The sequence below is a fragment of the Pelobates fuscus genome, chromosome 2 (genome assembly GCF_036172605.1).
Source record: "Pelobates fuscus isolate aPelFus1 chromosome 2, aPelFus1.pri, whole genome shotgun sequence".
NCBI classification, from domain to species: domain Eukaryota; kingdom Metazoa; phylum Chordata; class Amphibia; order Anura; family Pelobatidae; genus Pelobates; species Pelobates fuscus.
In genome coordinates this window covers 281500457-281522064 of record NC_086318.1, presented here as the reverse complement: position 1 = coordinate 281522064, position 21608 = coordinate 281500457, and the positions used below count along the sequence as shown (strand labels likewise).

Here is a 21608-nt window from a genome sequence, read left to right as displayed (position 1 = left end):
TAGGCACCCAGACCACTTCAGCTTAATGAAGCCGATAGGCAGATTAGATAAATGTAAGACTAGCGTGTATTAGCGCTTATTGTGAAAGATTCTATACAAATGTGTATATCAAATTTTAAATAATTCAGTTGCTATCACACTGTGATGTGTAATCTTCTCATACACAACCCAACTTAAAACCATGAACCAAAACACAGTGTAGTGCTTATTACCAATTAAAAAGGGTTAGACATCTGGAAACAACAGAATACCTAGAGACATAACATCAATGGGAACATCTTTAAGTAAAGAAGACTTTAGTGTCACAGGTGTCTTACCCTAACATGCAGGAAAGAGGAAACCCATAAAAGGTGGATCCAAAAGACGTGTTACCGAGCCTTCGTATTAATATAGCGAGAATCAAGGTTAAGAATAAATCAAGATGGACAAACTGTTGTGGGCCGAAACATTGTTTTTGATTCTGCTCCAATAAATTTGCCCACTGGATTTAAGTTGAGTGCCTGGACCATCATTACTTTTTTGCAAGAGAATAAATCAAGGTCAAGATACAGAAATACACAAAGTCAAATACGAAGCCAAGGTCAGGATACTAGAAGTCAAATACGAAGGTCAAACAAAGGAAATCATAAGATAATCTCTGGGAGCACTAAACATGGATTTAACAAGTAATCAAGATAGCGCAAAGAATAAGGGCCAAAGCAAGCCTTTAATAGGCTTACCTGTGTACTGTTTGATCCACGTCATCATTGTGACTCAAAATATTTTAGGATCGCAATGATGACATGATCAGTTTAAAAGCAGGCGTGACATCATGCCTACACTCTATATAAGGATGTGATGCAGCGCGACCGCATGGATCGGCTGGACCGCGCGGCAGGAGGAGGGGAGTACATTAGAGTATGTTGTGCGGTCAGACCGTCTGGCAGCAAAAGTGCTGCACAGTTTGAGTCACACTTAGTACCTTTAAATAAACAAAGATAAATATAATGGTGTATAACCCAGTGAATAAATAGCACAATAATAGGTGAAACAATTGAACATTAACACTTTCATGAGCTAAAACACTTAGCTCTGGTGGGAACAGCTTTGGAATCCGTAGAGGCGACCCTTCCCTTCTTTATACTGGAAATTTTCTTAATGAGTCCTAAACATTAGTTCAGAAAAGATATGGACATAGAGTAAAAGAGTAGTGTACAGAAACCTCCAACAGGTTCTTCACAAATGGATACTCACAAAGGCAGAGCCTATTCCAGGCTCTTTATACAGTGCAGTGTAAAGTTTAGGGACTACATTCCCTTCTATCTCAGTAGCAGGAACAAGATGCTAAGTAATATTAAAAAAAATACTGTTTATTAAATATGACACCTTAACAAACTTGCAAACAAATAGACTCTTGCTGTTGCCTGGAAGTGTTTTGCCACTTACAAATCCGGCTTCATCAGTTGGGCAATTTGTGGTGAGAGTCTGGAGGTTATTCGTCCTGCTAATATACCATCTTAATAGGGGGATAATGCCATCCAGGTTCGGAAACGCGACGATGCGCCGGCAGTGCACAGCGTTTCAAGCCTCGTTCCCATCTGGGATTTTTGTGACGTGACAGCTACTTCCGTCTTGTCATTTCCGGTTTGTTCGTTCTGCGTCATAAGTCTTCTTATGTGTGTTAGCGGCCATATTTGCATTCCATATAGACATCCTCCCCAGAAATAAAGTCTGTGTTCCATTTATTGTCATATTCAATATTTTGCTTTGTGAGTCATTAAAAACTCTCCACATATAAATAATAGGGAAATATGGAAAACATCAAAGGATTATGTATATTTGAACACTAAATAAAATAAAATAGAATAGAATTACTGGTGATAATTATACTAAAAACGAACAGTTACAGTGTCATAAAAAGTGACATAATTAGAAAATCCATTGCATTTCAAACTTACTTACAGTCTTTCTTTTTTAAACCCATAAAGTGCATATCCTTAGTGTCACTATTATGATGTGATTTGAAATGGGATGTCACACTCAGGGCCGGATTAACATAGGGGCTGATGGAGCTGCAGCTCCAGGCCCAGGCCCATGGAATAAAAGTTATTTTTTTTTTTTACATTTTTTTTTTTTTACACACTACGCTTAGGGTTGCCAGGTATTTCTCATGTATTTCTTAGGGTTGCCAGGTATTTCTCAGAAGTATTTTTCAGGTATTTGAGTAATACCGGCAATACAAATGTCTGTCTCAGTATAAACAGAGATTATTCTGCAGTACAAGCGCCGGTCAGTAGGGGCCGCTGTTTGTGTGGATAGAGGCAGTGATAAGAAGTTACGGCATCTCCCTCCCTGCCTCTCTCTATTCTCTCAACCGCGGGGGAGCAGCTCTGCACAGAGAGTCCAGACAGCAGCTCCGAGACATGGGGATGCTGAGACATTGGGACACTGGGGAACATGGGGACCCTGAGACACTAGGGACACAGTGGCCCCATGTCTCGCAGTGGCCACTAGTCTGTGTCCCCATGTCTCCCAGCCACTGTCCCTAGTGTCTCAGTGGCCCCATGTCTCCCAGTGTTCCCATGTGTTCCCATGTCTCTAAGTGTCCCCTAGTGTCCTAGTGACATTGGGAGACATGGGGACACAGACTCTAAGGGACACTGGAAGACATGGGGATACAAACATTAGGGGACACTGGGTGACATGGGGACACTGAGGCACTAGGGGACAATGAGAGACATGGAAACACTGGGGGAAACAGGGAGACATGGGGACACTGGGCGACTTTGAGACCTAGGAGACATGGGACACTCCCAGTGTCCCCACATCTCCCAGCCAGTGTCCCTAGTATCTCAGTATCCCCATGTGTCCCTGGTGTCTCTCAGTGTCTGTAGTGTGCCAGTGTCCCTAGTGTTTCCTAGTCTCCCAAAGTCCCCTAGTCTCCCAATGTCCCCATGTCTCCTAGTGTCTCGGTGTCCCCTAGTATAAAAGAAAAAATCTCAGGCACTCACTGTAATAGATTTAGGCAGGTTTATTGGACACCGCAACGTTTCGACCTGTACCCAGGTCTTTATCAAGTCTCCAATGTCCCCTAGGGTATCAGTGTCCCCTGTGTATCAGAGTGTCTCAGTGCCCCATGTCTCTCAGTGCCCGATGTCTCTAAGTGCCCGTAGTGTCTCAGTGTCCCCTAGTATAAAATAAAAAAATCTCAGGCACTCACTGTGATAGCTTTAGGCAGGTGTATTGGACACTGCAACATTTTGACCTGTACCCAGGTCTTTATCAAGTCTCCAGTGCCCCCTACATATATCACAGTGTCTCAGTGCCCCATGTCTCCCAGTGTCCCCTCGTGTCTGTCACCCTGTGTCCCCATGTCTCCCAGTGTCCCCAAGAGTCTCAGTGTCCCCAGGTCTCCCAGTGTTCCCTAGTATCTGTGTCCCCATGTCTCCCAGTGTCCCAATGTCTCTCAATGTCCCCTAGTGTCCTAGTGACATGGGGACACTGGGAGACATGGGGACACAGACACTAAGGGACTGGGATACATGGGGACACAGACATGCGCCCTTTTTGTGTATGTTCGCCCTTTCGGCCGTTCTGGTTATGTGATTTGTGTCAGTGGCCCACCCTTTTACCGCATCCATAGACTTCCTGCTTTACTGGACACTGCTGTTAGGGGGTATGGGTTTACTTGAAAGATGAAAGCGTGAGATTAGCAAAGGGTTTGTGTTTTCTCATAGTTGCATCCTATGAGTTTCCCTCCAGCACCATCTCCATCAGATACATGACGCTTAGGAGGTAGGACTGTTTTAGTGTTTTTGGTCAATAAGATTTTGTAATTAGGCCCATCATAATTATCAGCACCAGGCCCACTGGGCTCTTAATCCGGCCCTGGTCACACTATGTAGTTCAAAGCTTTTGTTAATAGTGTTCTTCTACCCGGGTATGTAACACCATAGTAGTTTGCCTATGTTGTTAAGGCCACATGGGCATTGTAAAGATATGACATTTTTCTGAAAGCACGTTATTAATTCATTGATAGGATACATTGTATGGTCTGTTATAAACTCCCTAAGAGGTATTTTCTTATCTCCTGTTCTTTTACAAGCTAGACAATGACCACATCCAATAAAAAAATGTTTTGGTTATTAAAACATGAGGTAAAATAGAGATAAAAGCTGCGCCAAACAAATCAAAGAAATAAAAAAGTAATAAAAATAAATGAATAAAATAGCCCAAAAATTTCACTAGAGAAACCAAAACCAAATCGTCTTTATCTCTATTCCCTAAAATCAAAGGTTTCTGTAAATGTAAAGCATGTATAGTCTGTAGAACCACCGACCCATCACCACCATCTAAAATGACTGAATTTACCTCTAAAGTAACAAATAAGGTTTATAAAATTAACGATTTTATCAATTGTACGGCAAACAATTTAATTTACCTGCTTGAATGCCCCTGTGGTCTCCAATATGTTGGAATGACCACAAGGTGCTTCAAAACAAGAATTAGTGAACATTGCAGGAACATCAAAAATGGATATCTAGGGGGCGGAGCCTGACCTTCAAGCTGGCAAGACGTGCAGAGCCTGAGCTCCTCCGACATCGGCAGATTTTGGGGCATAACTCCCAGCTGTTGTACTCCAATACTACCCAACAAGCTCTATCTGGATCAGGGTCCTCCGGGCGAGCAGACCGATACCTCACTCGACGATTTTTGTAGCAGAATGCCCGATCGGACTTACTGCGGCCTACTGGGAGTGGAGCTGGGGAGAGGCGGCCGATCTCCTCGCTCTTCAACTCACAGAGAGGCCCCGCAGTACTCTTCCCCCCCCCTTTGGACCGGCGGGGGTCATCCCGGTCCCCACTGGGTAAGCCTGTCTCCACAGCACATACCTTCAGCGGCAAGCATGAAACTCAGCGACGTACCCAAAATGGCCGCCGCAGCGGTGCCCCCACACTCACAAGCAGAGCTGGAGTGCCAGGAATGGAGCACACTCTTCAGGGCCAGATTTGATGCGATCTGCGTCCAATTCTGGAACAGAATAGCTAGCCGACCTTCACGGCCCCCGAAACCAGCGGCCCCCACACCAACAGTGTCAAGAGCCCGTCTGCCCGTTAAGATGACTGTTAGGGGCCCAGCCCCAAAGCATTGCCCGCGCAGATGGAGACCACGCTGCCTCCTACAACGGCAGTCAGGCAAGACACCCCATTACCCCCCAAAGGGGAAAACCCAAAGCCCTATGGCTAATAGCACACAGGAGCAGCCCATAGCATACACTAAGAGCCGGAGGGCTGCCTTACCTCGCTCTGCCAACAGCAGAAACACCATAAATGCCCGCTACTCAGTGATCCGACGGCAGAAACGAGTGAAGCGCCCGAACGGGGCGAAGCACTGGAGCCATTTCTCGCCCCGCTCAGCCTCCCCAACCATGAAAGGACCTGTCCAGAGGCCAGTCCATCCCCACAAGCTGCCACCCATACGGAGCACTGACTTGCTGACACTCCAGGACAAGCTATGGCAATCCCCAACAGCACCTTCTACAACATGGAAGGAATGGGCCTTGAGAAGGGGCATTGGCTGAGTGATATGCCTTCTTTTTTCCATACCTCACTTGGACAGCATTTTTTTTTTTTATTTTTTTTTGTTGGGACTACCACCCCTAGCATCCCCGACCAACAACCCACCGATGGACTCTCCTACCCTGTGAAGAGGTTTTATAACTAGCGCACAGCTCCAAATTGAATGCCTTCTTAGCATATGTTTCATTATGGCTTGTGTTTTTTCATGTATTTTCTTTCACCTTGTAAGCATCTGATATGCGCCGCGCAGTCCCAGTCCTCAAACATATACTAGAAACAAATGTTTTTTTAACTGCATAACTGGTGGGCATCGGTCACTAATACCATGCACCTTATAGTTAAACCTGTTCGTTTTGACTATGTTTAGTTTTCATATGCTATAGAATACTACATAACCAGCTTCAACCTGGCCTTGCATGACTGTTTTTTGTATGTAATGCATGTTCCTGGCCATCCATTATAAAAGCTTAAGTGCACTGCGAAAGGGGCACACGCCTGTGAACAGCTAGTAACAGGGAATGTTATAAATGAGAGTTAAGCTTATGTGTTTAATCTATGTACCATTACCAACCGGATCCTATGATCCGTAGCTTGTATGTCGTGCACATGAAACATATCATTTGAGCAATCGCTAACTAACCTGTGCACCCATTTCTTAAACAATTTGTATTGCTATGTTTTACTTGATTTAAAATAATTTAAAAAATGGCAGTCTTTAGCAGGAGTGTACTACATCTCATATTGTTTTCATCGACGTGTATTGTACCCCACAGTGCCTCCTCTTTTTTTCTTCTGTATCCCATAACACAAATGCCATAATAAAAAATAAGATTTAAAAAAAAAAAAGGGATATCTAAACCATTCAGTACCCAGACATTTTCTTACACATAATAAGGATCCTAAAATGTTAAAATGTATGGGCATTAAGAAATGTTCTGTCCCTTGGAGATGAGGAGATATAAAAAATATCCTGGGACGTACAGAAATGAAGTGGGTATATGAGCTTAAGACTCTGATACCCCAAGGTTTAAATTCAGATTTTGATCTGTTCAATTTAATTTAATTTTATGTGTAGCTCTGTGATTTTACTTTGTAGGTATTAATCCCAATTGTTTTATCTCATGTTTTATGTGTTTTATATGTATTTACCTATGTCTTATCAGATTCTCCTCTTCTTATCATCTCATTTCTATGTATATTTATTTTATTCTTTCCTTTATTCATTTATTATTCTCAATATTACCCCTTTATTAATTTTCCTATCGCCCGCAAATATCGAGCGTGCCGATATTTTATTTACATACCACCCGCCCACCTCCTCCCTATTGGCAGCCGGCGTCCGCACTAATTTTTTCAGCCAGTCGTCGATGCACATGCGCACGCGTATATGCGCATGTGCGTACGTTATAATAATCATTGTTGATGCGCATGTGCGCACACACGGATGTGCGACTGCGCGCACGGTTTAGTCCCTTATCCTCAAATTCCCATAACCCATTGCGGTCAGCCGGTCACATACTGTTTTTATACAGAGAACACTATTGGTTTGTTTTATATTTTCTTTGAGTGGAATTTACCCCTGAAGAAAAGGACACCACATAGTATCCCATAAGCGGGGATTTGTACCGCTGTACGCTATCTACGCTAGAGCTGGTTATAGCTCTACTAAATGTGAGTGCGACATCTTTCTCCTTTTTTTTTTATATTATATCTTAGAGACATATTACACTATTTTGGATATCTGTTTTTATCTTTTCATATCACTGGATTACCTGAGGAAGGACTACGTGGATACCACCATTGTAGCAACTTATCTTAAAGAAGATATATCCAACTAATACTGACTTTTATCTTATCTTATTTTATTTGGATTTATTGGGACTTTTTCTACTTGGACTATTTTGTTCATTTATTTTTATTATTTTTTTTGAATGGTTTGTGTGACAGATCCATCTGTATGGACTTATATTGCTTGCTGGTTTGTCTGTTTGCCTTAATTCTGTTGGATTTCCTGTCCGTATGCCCCTGTTCGTGTGATACTGAACTACCGAATGAAACTGCCGAACAAACTGCCACCCAGGAGAGGAGTGTGCTGCTGCTTAACCTCTTGGCCCCAATTAGAACGTTGTGGTTAACCGCAGACACCTCTCCATTCCATTCGTACGGGTGGTCGTCGTTCGTATGCCGACCACGAGGCGGCGGCCATTTTGGGACACGAGAAGAATCAGCGGTGTTCGGTGCAAATCCTATGGAACTAAAAACTGACACTTTATCTTCCGAACACCGCTGGAAGTTGCCGCCCGCCTTCTATTTCGTCGAGGCGTACGAACACCGGTCAGTTCGGGAGTTTTATAGCATTCGTATGGACTTTACCCAGATAGCCGTCCCATGGAGTCATTTGTATACCAAAGGACTTATGAAAGACTTTGACTCCATGGCGATTGGACTAGGTACATCGGATCTGAGCGCTATTTGGTAGAAATATGCACTCAGATCCAGGCTATCTGGGGATACGTTGCACAAACCCTTTTTATTCGGTATTTTTGCAATTATGTGTTTTACTGTATTTTTGTCATTGTATTTTAAAATGGCGATTGTCTCTATCCTGGGAGATAATTAGGTTTCTTCCCAATTATCTCCGGGATAGAGAAGAAGGATTTATGGGTAAGATGGGAAGGGCTTATGTTGAAGCCACTGTGATTGGCTACTGTCCAATATATTGTACAGTCTTCCACAAGGTCCCCTAGGGGAGTGTCCACCTTGTGGAGACCCGCATAAATACCGGGCAGGTAGCCCCCATTGAACCTTCAAGACGGAGCTTGGTCTCGTTTGTGGAGGGATTTATTGGGACAGTACTTTTCGTTATTTCTAGCTGTGGAAGGAGTTCGACTGAATTGCTGATCGGGAGTTGCCGCGTTCGTATGCTCCGTTCGGGAGTTTGACGATCGGCTGGATTAAAACTGCATTTCTGGAGAAAAGGGATTATCTACTAAACGGCGGCTTCATCTACCTGGCGGTGAGTGTCGTAACAATTGGTGGCAAGCGACGGGATGAATCCCACCACCCTGAAGGCCAGCTACACATCCCAGGTTGGAAATGCAGTATGAAGAATTAAGGCGTGCTACCCTTAAATATATATTGGAACGCAGAGGACGATCAGCGAGTAATCTCAAGAAAAGAGAGATTATTTCTATTATACTATTGGAGATGGATGCAGCACAGGGAATGGAGAGAGCTAATGTGCCTGGCATACTGGATTTAACACCCGAGGAGATACAGTTTAACCGGGCAGTCCAGATAAGGCTGGCACACTTCGACCCCAAATCTGCAGCAGATATTGTGGTTCAAGTGCAAGCCGCAGTAGCAGCACAACAGGCGCTCCAGGGAAGAGGAGCTGCAGCAGCAGAGGTACCTTATAATAATAATGGAAGGAGAAAGGTACCATTCTCTGCTTTTAGAAATTTTGTTGAAACAGAAGGAGAGATAGACGGGTTCCTGGCTGATTTTGAAAGGCAGTGTGCCTTACACCAGGTGCCCGCAGAAGAATGGGTCACTATGCTCTCTGGGAAGTTATCCGGCCGGGCCAGTGAGGCTTTTCGGGCCATCCCAGAGGAGGAAATTACCAGTTACCGGGCAGTAAAGGATGCCCTTTTGGCCAGATACGCTGTTACCCCTGAGGCGATTCCGGGACACTAACAAACAGGCTGGCGATTCTCATGTGGAATGGGCATGCAGAGTACACCGCACAGCAGCCCACTGGATGGCAGGGTGCCAAGCGGTAACTGGGGAAGAGGTGCTGCAAGTGTTTTTGTTGGAGCACTGTTTTGATCGGTTACCTGCAGGAGTCAGAGAATGGGTTAGGGACCGCAAACCCGCTACCTTACCTGAAGCTGCTCGCCTGGCTGATGAGTACACAGATGCACGGAAGCTGGACCAGACAGCAGCCAAGGTCCCTAACCGAGTGGAGTATAAGCCGGCAGCACCTTCAACCACTACTGTATTTAACCCCCCAGCACAACGCACCCCCACCATGCCACCAGCGAACAATTATGTTCAGCCAGCCCGATTCAACGCCCGGGATTACTCTCAGCAGATCCGGTGCTACGGGTGCAAACAATTGGGGCACAAGAGACCGGAGTGCCCATTGAACATTTCCAGCCAAGCCCAGTCGTGGAGAAGAGCAGCCGGCGGAAATCAGCAGCCACCCCAGCCTTCTGCTCACTGTTTTGAGCAGGAGGAATTTTGGGCTATACTACACGGGGCAGACCCAGTGCAAGCAGCCCAGCAGGATAACCGCCAACAGCACAGACAGACCGTTAAGCTGAATGGTAAAGTGGTCACTGGTCTGAGAGACACCGGAGCCACTATGACCTTGCTCCAAAAGAACTTGTTTCCGAACACCAGCATACTGGAAATACTGTAGCAGTGAGGGTAGCAGGAGGTGCCGTGTTCCGTTTGCCCGTTGCCCGGGTTCATTTGGATTGGCGAGTGGGCTCTGGACATGTGAATGTGGGGGTTATGAAAGACTTGCCTGCTGATGTTTTACTTTGGAATGATTTGGCCCCTTTGGTTTCCGCATACACTCCAATGGGACCTGCTGATGTCAACCCAGTGACTACCCGTGCTCAGACCCGTGCTGCTGGAACCAGCCCACCTGCTGCTGAGACCCAGGTAAGACCAGATTCCCCGACTGATACCCTAGGGCAGACTTTTGTTAGCTGGGATTCCCCAGAGGAGTTTGGGAGGGAAACCCAGGCAGATCCGACCCTCCAGAAGTACAGGGACAGGGCAGATACTGGAGAGGAAGGAGTAGATGGGAACGGTATGAGTGGGTTGGGGACAGGTTATATAGGATCCCTAAACCTACCCAGAAAAGTGTTGCCCATCCGCCAAATCGACAGCTGGTGGTGCCCGCAAAATACCGGCAGGAGATTCTGCGGATCGGGCATGATGTTCCGTTAGCTGGACATCTAGGGTCCCGCCGCACAGCCTATAGGATCATTGAGAATTTATTTTGGCCAAACTTTAATCAGGCTGTGCGGATATATTGCAGTACGTGTGACACTTGTCAACGGGTAGGAAAGCGGGGGGACCACCCAAGAGCTAGGCTTATGTCTATGCCTATCATTGGGGAGCCCTTTGCCCTCATAGCCGTTGACATTGTGGGTCCACTGGCCAGGGCTAGTCCATCCGGTAAGAAATATATTTTCACCGTGGTGGACTATGCCACTCGCTATCCATAGGCAGTAGCGCTGTCTAATATAGAGGCAGAGACAGTTGCTGATGCCCTGGTTAGGATTTTTACCAGGGTCGGGTTCCCTAAGGACATTCTCTCTGACCAGGGAACCCAATTTACCGCTGTGCTCACCCAGCAACTGTGGAAGGTATGTGGCATTAAACTGATACTTAGTTCCCCGTACCATCCACGGACTAACGGTCTCTGCGAGCGATTTAATGGCACCCTCAAACAGATGTTGAGGACCTTTTCTGAGACTTGCAGAGACTGGGAGCGATTCCTGCCTCATCTGTTGTTTTCGTACAGAGAGATGCCCCAGGAATCTTCTGGGTTCTCCCCCTTTGAGTTACTTTATTGGAGAATGGTCCGCGGACCCCTAGGTCTCATTAGAGGACACTGGGAGGGGGAGACAGAGCAGGAAGGGACCCCCATAGTACCGTATGTCCTGGAACTCCGGGACCGCATGGAGAAACTGTCTCTGATGGTAAGAGAGAACCTCCAAGTGGCCCAGGGGAGACAGAGGAGATGGTACGATCTGGGTGCCCGGCAGCGGGTCTTCCAGGTTGGGCAGAAAGTGTTAGTGCTCAAACCTGTGAAGGTGAACAAGATGCAAGCATCTTGGCAGGGCCTGTATAAGGTGTTAGCTCAGGTGTGTGATACTACCTACCTTATAGCCAGCTGTTCAGATGAAAGGATCCAGCGATCCTTTCATGTGAACATGCTAAAGGAGTATCAGGAGAGACCAGAGAATGTCGCTGCAGTATGTGCCCCGGCTGCAGATGATACAGAGAGTTTACCCTTACCTGACTTTTTAGAGAGGGACTCCCAGACTGACCTTACTTGCCTTGTACAGCTAGGGGACAGGTTGAGCCCCACAGAGAAGGGACAGGCAAGACAGCTCCTGTGGGAGAAGCAGGCGACGTTCTCCCAAGAGCCTGGCTACACTACCCTAGCTGTACATAAGGTAGAGACCCCTGGACAGAACCCCCTGCGACAGCCCCCTTACCGTATCCCTGAAGCAGTCCGAGAAGGAATGCGGAAGGAGATACAGGAGATGACCGAGCTTGGGGTCATCGAACACTCAGCCCTTGGGCTTCGCCTGTAGTCCTGGTGCCTAAGAAAGATGGGACCACCCGGTTCTGTGTGGACTACAGGCGGATCAACGAGCGGACCACCACTGACGCCTACCCGATGCCCCGGGTAGACGAATTATTAGATCGCATTGCCAGGGGACGCTATCTGACCACCATAGACCTGTGTAAGGGCTACTGGCAGATTCCCCTGGCCGAGGACGCTATCCCCAAGTCGGCCTTCGTCACCCCATTTGGCTTGTACCAATTTAAGGTCATGCCATTTGGGATGAAGAATGCCCCGGCTACCTTCCAGCGTATGGTGGATAGACTCCTCGATGGATTCCAGGAATTTGCTTGTGCATACCTGGATGACATTGCAATCTACTGTGGGTCCTGGGAGGAACACCTGGTGCATGCAGGGGTAGTTCTGGACAAAATTCGGGCCGCTGGCCTGACATTGAAGCCAGAAAAGTGCCATCTAGGCATGGCTGAAGTGCAATACCTGGGTCACAGAGTGGGGTGTGGGAGCCAGAGACCGGAGCCAGCTAAGATAGAGGCAGTAGCCAACTGGCCCACACCTATCACTAAGACCCAAGTATTAGCCTTCCTAGGGACAGCAGGGTATTAGAGATGCTTTGTCCCAGACTACAGCTCTATTGCTAAGCCCCTGACTGACCTGACAAAGAAAAATCTCCCTAAGCAGGTCCTGTGGTCTCCAGCTTGTGAAGCTGCGTTTCAAGCACTTAAGCAGGCTCTTGTAAATGCCCCTGTCCTGGCTGCCCCAGTCCCTAACAAACGTTTTCTCGTACACAAAGATGCTTCCATGTATGGACTGGGGGCTGTGCTGAGCCAGGTCGGGGAAGATGGAGGAGAGCACCCTTTCGCATATCTCAGTAGAAAGCGGTTACCCCGAGAAGTGAGTTATGCGGCAGTGGAGAAAGAATGCTTGGCCCTGGTCTGGGCATTGAAAAAGTTAAGCCCCTATTTGTATGGACAGGAATTTTCCCTTGTGACGGACCACAATCCCCTTGTCTGGCCTAACCGGGTCTCCGGAGACAATGGTAGACTGCTACGGTGGAGTTTAGCCTTACAACCATATAACTTCACCATCAGCTACCGACCCGGTAAGCAGAATGGGAATGCAGATGTATTATCCCGGCAAACCGACGTCCTTGCTACCGCTTAATCCGGTCATCCCGTCGAAGGGTCAAGCCGGGTCTGCTGGAGTGTTCCACAAGGGGGGAGCCGTGTGACAGATCCATCTGTATGGACTTATATTGCTTGCTGGTTCGTCTGTTTGCCTTAATTTCGTTGGATTTCCTGTCCGTATGCCCCTGTTCGTGTGATACTGAACTACCGAATGAAACTGCTGAACAAACTGCCACCCAGGAGAGGAGTGTGCTGCTGCTTAACCTCTTGGCCCCAATTAGCATGTTGTGGTTAACCGCAGACACCTCTCCATTCCATTCGTACGGGTGGTCGTCGTTCGTATGCCGACCACGAGGCGGTGGCCATTTTGGGACACGAGAAGAATCAGCGGTGTTCGGTGCAAATCCTATGGAACTAAAAACGGACACTTTATCTACCAAACACCGCTGGAAGTTGCCGCCCACCTTCTATTTCGTCGAGGCATACGAACACCGGTCAGTTCAGGAGTTTTATAGCATTCGTATGGACTTTACCCAGATAGCCGTCCCATGGAGTCATTCATATACCGAAAGACTTATGAAAGACTTTGACTCCATGGCGATTGGACTAGGTACATCGGATCTGAGCGCTATTCAGTAGAAATATGCACTCAGATCCAGGCTATCTGGGGATACATTGCACAAACCCTTTTTATTCGGTATTGTATTTTTGTCATTGTATTTTAAAATGGCGATTGTCTCTATCCTGGGAGATAATTAGGTTTCTTCCCAATTATCTCCGGGATAGAGAAGAAGGATTTATGGGTAAGATGGGAAGGGCTTATGTTGAAGCCACTGTGATTGGCTACTGTCCAATATATTGTACAGTCTTCCACAAGGTCCCCTAGGGGAGTGTCCACCTTGTGGAGACCCGCATAAATACCAGGCAGGTAGCCCCCATTGAACCTTCAAGACGGAGCTTGGTCTCGTTTGTGGAGGGATTTATTGGGACAGTACTTTTCGTTATTTCTAGCTGTGGAAGGAGTTCGACTGAATTGCTGATCGGGAGTTGCTGCGTTCGTATGCTCCGTTCGGGAGTTTGACGATCGGCTGGATTAAAACTGCATTTCTGGAGAAAAGGGATTATCTACTAAACGGCGGCTTCATCTACCTGGCGGTGAGTGTCGTAACAGTTTGGCGCAGCTTTTATCTCTATTTTACTTATTTGTGTTTAAAGGGTTTTGAGGGATTCCCTTTTTAAAGTTGCAGCCTTGTTTTGTTTTGTTTTGTTTTTAAGCGCTAACCCTCTTCTTTCCTTTTATATTAAAACATGAGGGTTGGTCTTTTTCCTCTTTAATAAAACTTTTTTAAATTATTAACTCCACTATGTATAAAAGTCGGTTGGTTGGGGAAGATAGTTTTGAAACTGGGTCATGTAGGAGTACAGGCCAAAATGTTGTTACAACCCCTCTGATTTTTCTGTTTTCTATATTGAAATCGCAGATAAAAGAGACCTAATCTGTTGAACGGATAGTTTTATCTTTAAATTGCAACAATTGTACTCTTTCCTTCGTTCTGATATCTGTTCTAGATTCTTCTAATTTGGTCTCTTTATATTCCTTTTCTAAAAAATCTCTTATTTTCTAATTAAATCCCATATGCTCCATAGAAGTAAGGAAAATGCCCTCTTAAAATAAATTAAAAATATTTCTTATATTATGGAGGCAATTCTCTTATATTTTTAGGAACATAGATATATATACTTTTCCCATTTAGATCACTGTAACTGTTAGTTTTTAGTGTAATTATCGCCAGTAATTCTGTAGCGGAGAGCAATGGTAGCAGGGCTTATTCTCCACTGGTCACTCCAACAGCTACTCAGGAACATGCAGGTTACTTCAGGACAGCAGGCAGAAATACAATATGTTATATGAATATCCCATCACCCTTCCCAATAACTGGACGACACTCAGTAGTAGGAGCAGAACTGATCCTTTAATGGCCAGGCTGGCCATTTATGCAAGTTTTGCCCCAAAGGTGGACCTTGTGGGGCACCGATAAAATTATGCAACGACCAGTAAAAACATAGTTCATTTACATGACACTCCCATACACTGTATACAATCCCTCCCCTCTGTTCAGGGGATAATTGAGTTAATTACTGTATCAACTCAATTATCTCAAAACAGAAAAATCATACTTTTTACACTTTTCTGAAAACACCCCAAAAACATATCATACAGTCCAACATCCCCTTATAGCCCCGATCTGGGGGAGCAACATACTGAAAAATCACCCAGATCAGTTCAGGGGTTCGAAAGTTTTATGTATGTCTTAGTTTTACCAACCGCACACGAGGTGTAAGCAGAGGATAGTGCAATGCGTTTTGGCTGTGCGGACGGTCTCCATTCGTGGGGTTGAAGTGCACGGAAATGTATAACGTAATGGGTTGTGTCTTTGTTCGTATGATTCCCCTCATTAGTATTACTCTTTTCACCGAACGCCACTCTGTTCCCTTGATTTACCACAAACTTGTGCGAGGATGGAAGTCTCTGCGGTGTTCGTGTCTTCGAGTGTCCGATTTGGGTTCCAGACACTTGACAACCAAACACCGCTGGTGCATTCGTATGTAAAGATGGCCCAGGGATTACCCAGTTAGTTTGTGCGGTTGGCAATTAAGGCAGTGTGAATAACGATAGGGAGGTCAATTAGTGCCACGCTCCTCTCCTGGGGGACCTGGTTGTTCGGTAGTGTCACGACTACTAGTGTGGTCCAGCATGCAGAATCTATGTAAACCTATACATATACAAAGAAAGGAAAAATAAAAGGACAGAGCGTAAACCGGACCTTAGAATGGCCGGACTAATACGCTAGAGACAGAGAATGGTCAAAGGGAAAGCCGAGGTCAAGGAAGCCAGAAAATACACAATACCGTAAACACAAGCCAAGTCAGGGAAACCAGAATTCAGAATAACCAGGGAAAAGCCAAGATCAGGATACCAGGAAATCAAATACACGAATATAGAGCACTGTCAGGAAATCAGGAAACGGAAACCACGACAGGGCAAGGTACTGGGGTGAGTTAGGGATTTAAATATCCCTCTCTTTGCTCTGATTGGTCAGAGGGCGACCTCTGACCCCAAAACGTGCGTGTGCGTTGACGTCGTGACGTCACGCACACGTTAGTATAATTTCCGGAGGCGGGGCTAGTGATAGACGCGACCACGCGGTCAGCGCCATCTTGGATTTGGCCGTGATGCCCGGAAGACCTGGGGGAACGGTTGCTGGCTCGCCGACGAGCAGGTAAGCTCGTGTTGTCGGCGAGGCTGTGCCGGTCGGGCACGGCCATGTGACTCGGCGGGCCGGCGACCGCAACAGTACCCCCACTCGAAGACCGCTCACCGGGCGGGAAGGACCCGACTTAAGAGGAAAGCGGTTGTGAAACGACCGGACAAGACGGGGCGCATGAACCCGGTCAGCAGGAACCCAACAACGTTCCTCGGGACCATAGCCCTTCCAGTCAACAAGATACCCCTGGACATTTTGGAATCCATTATAGAACGAACTTCGTACTCCTCCTGGTTACCCACTACCAAGGGCGGAGGAGGTGTGGATATCCTAGTGTATCGATTGCAAGTAAGGGGCTTGAGTAAAGATACATGAAACGTATTGGCAATCCTCATATGAGCAGGAAGTGCCAAGGAATAGGTCGCTGGATTGATACGTCGGATGACTCAAAAAGGACCTATGTACCGAGGGGCAAATTTCATGGAAGGAACCTTAAGTTTGATATGTCGTGTGGATAGCCACACCTTGTCACCTGGATGATAGACCGGATTGGCACCCCGTTTCTTGTCAGCTTGGACCTTCGCATGTAACGAAGCCTTTTGCAGAGCTGAATGAACGGAATCCCAAGTATCATGAATAGATTCTAAACGGGTGTTTAAAGCAGGAATGTCCGTGTCTGAGAATCCAGAAGGGAAAACAGTGGGGTGATAACCCTGATTTACAAAGAATGGACTATGATTAGAAGATTCATGAGTCGCATTGTTCCTGGCGAACTCAGCCATGGGTAAGAGTTCATATCAGTTAGACTGATTGGCATTGATAAAACAACGTAAATATGCTTCTAAAGACTGATTAGCCCTCTCTGCTGCTCCATTTGTTTGAGGATGATATGCTGAAGAAAAGGAGAGTTCGATGCCCAATTGTTTATAAAAGGAACGCCAAAACCTAGAAATAAATTGGGTACCTCTGTCAGACACTATGCTTTTGGATACACCGTGCAACCGAAAGATCTCACTCAAGAATATCTGAACTAGATCTTGAGCAGATGGTAATTTTTTAAGTGGAATAAAATGTGTCATCTTCGAGAATCTATCGATGATCATAAGGACTGTATTGAACCCGTTTGAACTGGGTAGATCCACAATGAAATCCATGGCTAAATGGGTCCATGGAGCATTAGTATGGGCAGTGGTTGTAACAGTCCAGTTGGTGATCTAGGAGGAACTTTAGAAACGGCACATATTTGACATGCCCCCACATAATCTTTGACATCGTTCCTATGAGAAGACCACCAAAACCTCCTGGAGATAGCAGAGAGGGTTTTATGGACTCCAGGATGACCTGATGTGAGGTTATCATGGAATAAATCAAATACCTTCTTTCTTAGCGGTGGTGACACATACAGTTTATCCTGAGGTTTTCCCATGGGTGCCTGAGTTTGATCTGCTATTATGGCACAGAAAAGTGGAGAAGACACTTCGGAAACTGTGGTGGCAATGAGGCATTCTGGAGGTATGATAGGAAATATCTCTTGTTCAGGAACATCCCTTTACCAGGGTTTGCAATGGGAGGCACACGACCATAGTAGGGTGGTCTCTCATTCGGTACTTCAATCGGTTCCCGAACCGGCTAAGAGTTCTGGTTCGGGAACCGATTACATTATTACATACAATTCAAATACAGGCAATAATCAAGGTAAAAAAGTCTCTTGTGGCTGCTTCTGCCACAATGCTCCCCCAGAACCAAGCCGGCATACACAGTCTGATCCCAACGGATCGGCTTGGGGATGTCCGGAGGAGTGCTCACAGATCATTTCTCGAGTTCTGTCTGTCTGGACAACCCGTCGGCGTTACCATTTTGTTTCCCTGGGCGATACTGGATGGTGAAATCAAAGGGTTGTAGTGCCAAGCTCCATCTCAGTAGTCTAGCGTTGTCCCCTGACACCCGGTTTAGCCACATCAATGGGTTGTGATCTGTGAGCAAGGCAAATTGTTGTCCATATAAGTAAGGCTGTAGTTTCTTGAGGGCCCACACCACCGCCAGGCATTCTTTCTCGATGGCGGCATAGCTTACTTCCCTATTTTGGTGTTCTAGATGTACACCAAATACATAGGGTACACCCCTATATATGGTATCCCCTGATAGCCCTGATCTGGGTGGATAACATATTCAAAAATCACCCTGATCGGACAAGGGGTTCGGGTGTTATTGTGGTTAAAAAGTTAGGTGGGTTCCCTTTAGGACCACTGAAGCATGGCTTTCCAGCCCAAACCAGTTCCAACTAGTCTGGCAGTGTGCCTGGGACAACGTTAGGACAACAATAGGACAGGAAACGGGGAAGGGGTACACCTTCCTATACAAAGTCTAATAGAAGTCCATACTAAAACCTTTTATGTGCAAATAAAAAATTATAAAGGAAATGTGTTGGACAGACAGAGGGGTTCTGCTACAGTTTAACCCAAGTTGCAGCAAGTTGTCCAATAAATAAATTCAAAGCTTTTATAGATATTAATAGATTTGAGAAAACTGTCTTAATTTTTTTTTTTTTTATGGAAAGAAACAGGAAGCAACCTTAGAGATGACTAATGATGATAACATGACTAAACATACAGAGTTTAAGAAAAAAATCAGTTTTATCCATAAAAAAAAAGTATGAGAGTGTTTGAAAAAGCATGTTTAGATGAATTATATAAAATAAAACCTCTCACTAAATACGATCAAAATCTGACCTATAAGGAGAGGCTATTAAAGAATTGAAACAAAAGAGCTCAATTGTAGTAAAACCCGCTGAGAAGGGTGGAGGAGTAGTCATTTTGGATAAAGATATATATTTAATGAAATTGAAAGACAGCTAAATGAAGTAGATACATATAAAAAAATTAAATAAAAATCCTACTATGGAAATAATAACAACATGTTATAATCTTCTAAAAGAAGGAGCTGATAACAATGTTTTAAATAAAAACAAACTTTCTTTTCCTAAAGTTGGACACCCTAAAATACCGATAATCTACATTCTTCCCAAAATTCATAAAAGTTTAGATAATCCACCTGGAAGACCAATCGTTTCAGGAATATATTCAGTTTTAACCCAGCTATCTCAATACAAAGACTACCTCCTCCAACCACTCGTGAAATCCTGTCCAGCCTATTTAAAAGATTCAATGAGTCTTTTAAATATTTCAAACGAGTTTAAGTGGGAAGAAGGATATTTTTTAGTCACATGTGACGTGACGAGTCTATACACTATTATTGAACATCAAAGGGGGCTTGAAGCTGTCGAGTTTTATCTTTAAGAATCCAGGGAATTTACAGAAGTACAAATTGAATTTTTAATTAAAGGGATTTTTATGATCTTAACCAATAATTATTTCTGGTTCCAGAATGATTTCTATCTTCAAATTCGAGGAACAGCTATGGGGACCAAGTTTGCCCCAAGGTGTGCCAATCTTTTCATGTCATTTTGGGAGAGAACTTTTATTTACCAAGGACATAAATATGGGGCAAACTTGGTCCTCTATAAAAGATATATAGATAATGTTTTTATGGTATGGAAAGTGACAGAGCTTGAATTACATTTATTTTTTTACTATCTTAAACTCAACGAATGGGGAATTAAATTAACTAAAAACATCAGTTCTACCTCAATAGACTTTGGATCTTAACATTTTTATTTCCAATAATCAGGTCAAAACCAGCTTTTTTTTGTAAACAAGTTGATATTAACAGTTTTATTGATATGAAAAGTTGCCACTGTGACTCTTGGCTATGTAATATACCAAAGGGTCAATTCCTAAGTTTGAAACGAAATTGCTCAGAACAAAAATATTTTAACGAACAATCCGGATTTAAAAAAAAAAAAAAAAACTTTTTACAAAAGGGCTATAAAGAAGATGCACTATCAAATAGTCTAAAAAGTGTGAACGCTATTGCAAGACCAGATTTACTCAAATATAAAGAAAAAAAAAAGAGACACCAAAATCTAATCAAATTCCTTTTATTTTTAATTATTCAAGTAACATAGGTATCCTTAAAAAGGCCATCGATAAAACTGGCATATTCTTCAGCAGAAACATGACATTAAAGAATTTCTGGTACAGAAGCCAAACTTTATTTTTAGAGGTGCTAGGAATTTAAAGCAAATTTTAACCTCCAGTTATATAAATGGGGAAGAAAAACAAACATTTATAGATGATTGGTCAAAGAACCAAAAAGGCTTTTTTCCACTGTGGAAACTGTAATGCCTGTAAAAGTACCAGTTTCAACAAGAAAAAGAAAGAAACCTTTCATCTGTAACTAACAAACAATAAGACAATATTCTGTACCTGCCTTCATTTCATGTGAATCAAAAAATTTAATTTACCTGTTCGAATGTAAATGCGGTCTACAATATATATGGAAAACCTCTAGATCTTTAAAAATCCATATAAATGAACATATCAGAACCATAGTGTATCCAAACACTTTTTAGAAATACACCAGTCCAATCCCAAAGACCCAAAGTTTATGGTTATTCAAAAGGTTTCAAATAATTGGAGAGGTGGTGACGTCTTAAACCTTCGTAAAAAGGAAAGTTCCTGGATTTTTGACCTACAAACACTACACCCAAAGGGGTTAAATTTAGATTTTGACATTGGTCCCATTTTATAATCTAATCTGTCAGCACTCTTCTAGTACCATTTAAACTCTGATTTGTATTTAATGTTTTTTGCACTATTGATTAATGTTCATCCCTTTTTATTATCATTTTAAACAATTTTGAACCTACTTTTTGATGCCTATTATGCTGCTCATTAATGCTTAATGAGTTTTCTATATACATATATCATTTTATTATGTCTTATTTTTATATTTAATTATGTATTGTATTTATTTACTAAAAAGGTGCTTTTTTTCCTTGCCCTCTCCTTTTTCTTCTATGCCAATTATGAGTCATATTTAGCCACTTGCTATGGACTCTATGCAAGTAGCCAATCATATCTTCAGAAAGAAAAATTGTTCCACCCTTTATTCAGATGGCGCGAACCGGAAGTGACGTTATTTAGATGACGCGAACCGGAAATTATGTCCTTTCAACACAATACCGGAAGTCTCTATTAAGGTGACGGTAACCGGAAGTGATGTCCCGGCTTACCGTCGGAAGTCATATGGTCGGGCATGGACATCTAAAAAACACGCCCATAGTGAGGAGGTCAACTGGCATAGACTTGATAGAACAAGGACTCCATTTTAGAAGGGGAATAAGGACCAGAATCACCTTATATGGACTTTGATGGGCGGGTTTTTGGATTTTACACGTTTTTTATTTTGTATAAGCTATATAAAC

General features: G+C 44.3%; 1 protein-coding gene across 2 annotated transcripts in view; it reads left to right on the top strand.

Annotated features, from left to right (window-relative positions):
• Nucleotides 1-21608, top strand: part of LOC134587202 (general transcription factor IIH subunit 5) — a 948377-nt gene that overhangs the window by 241846 nt on the left and 684923 nt on the right. The window lies entirely within an intron of this gene.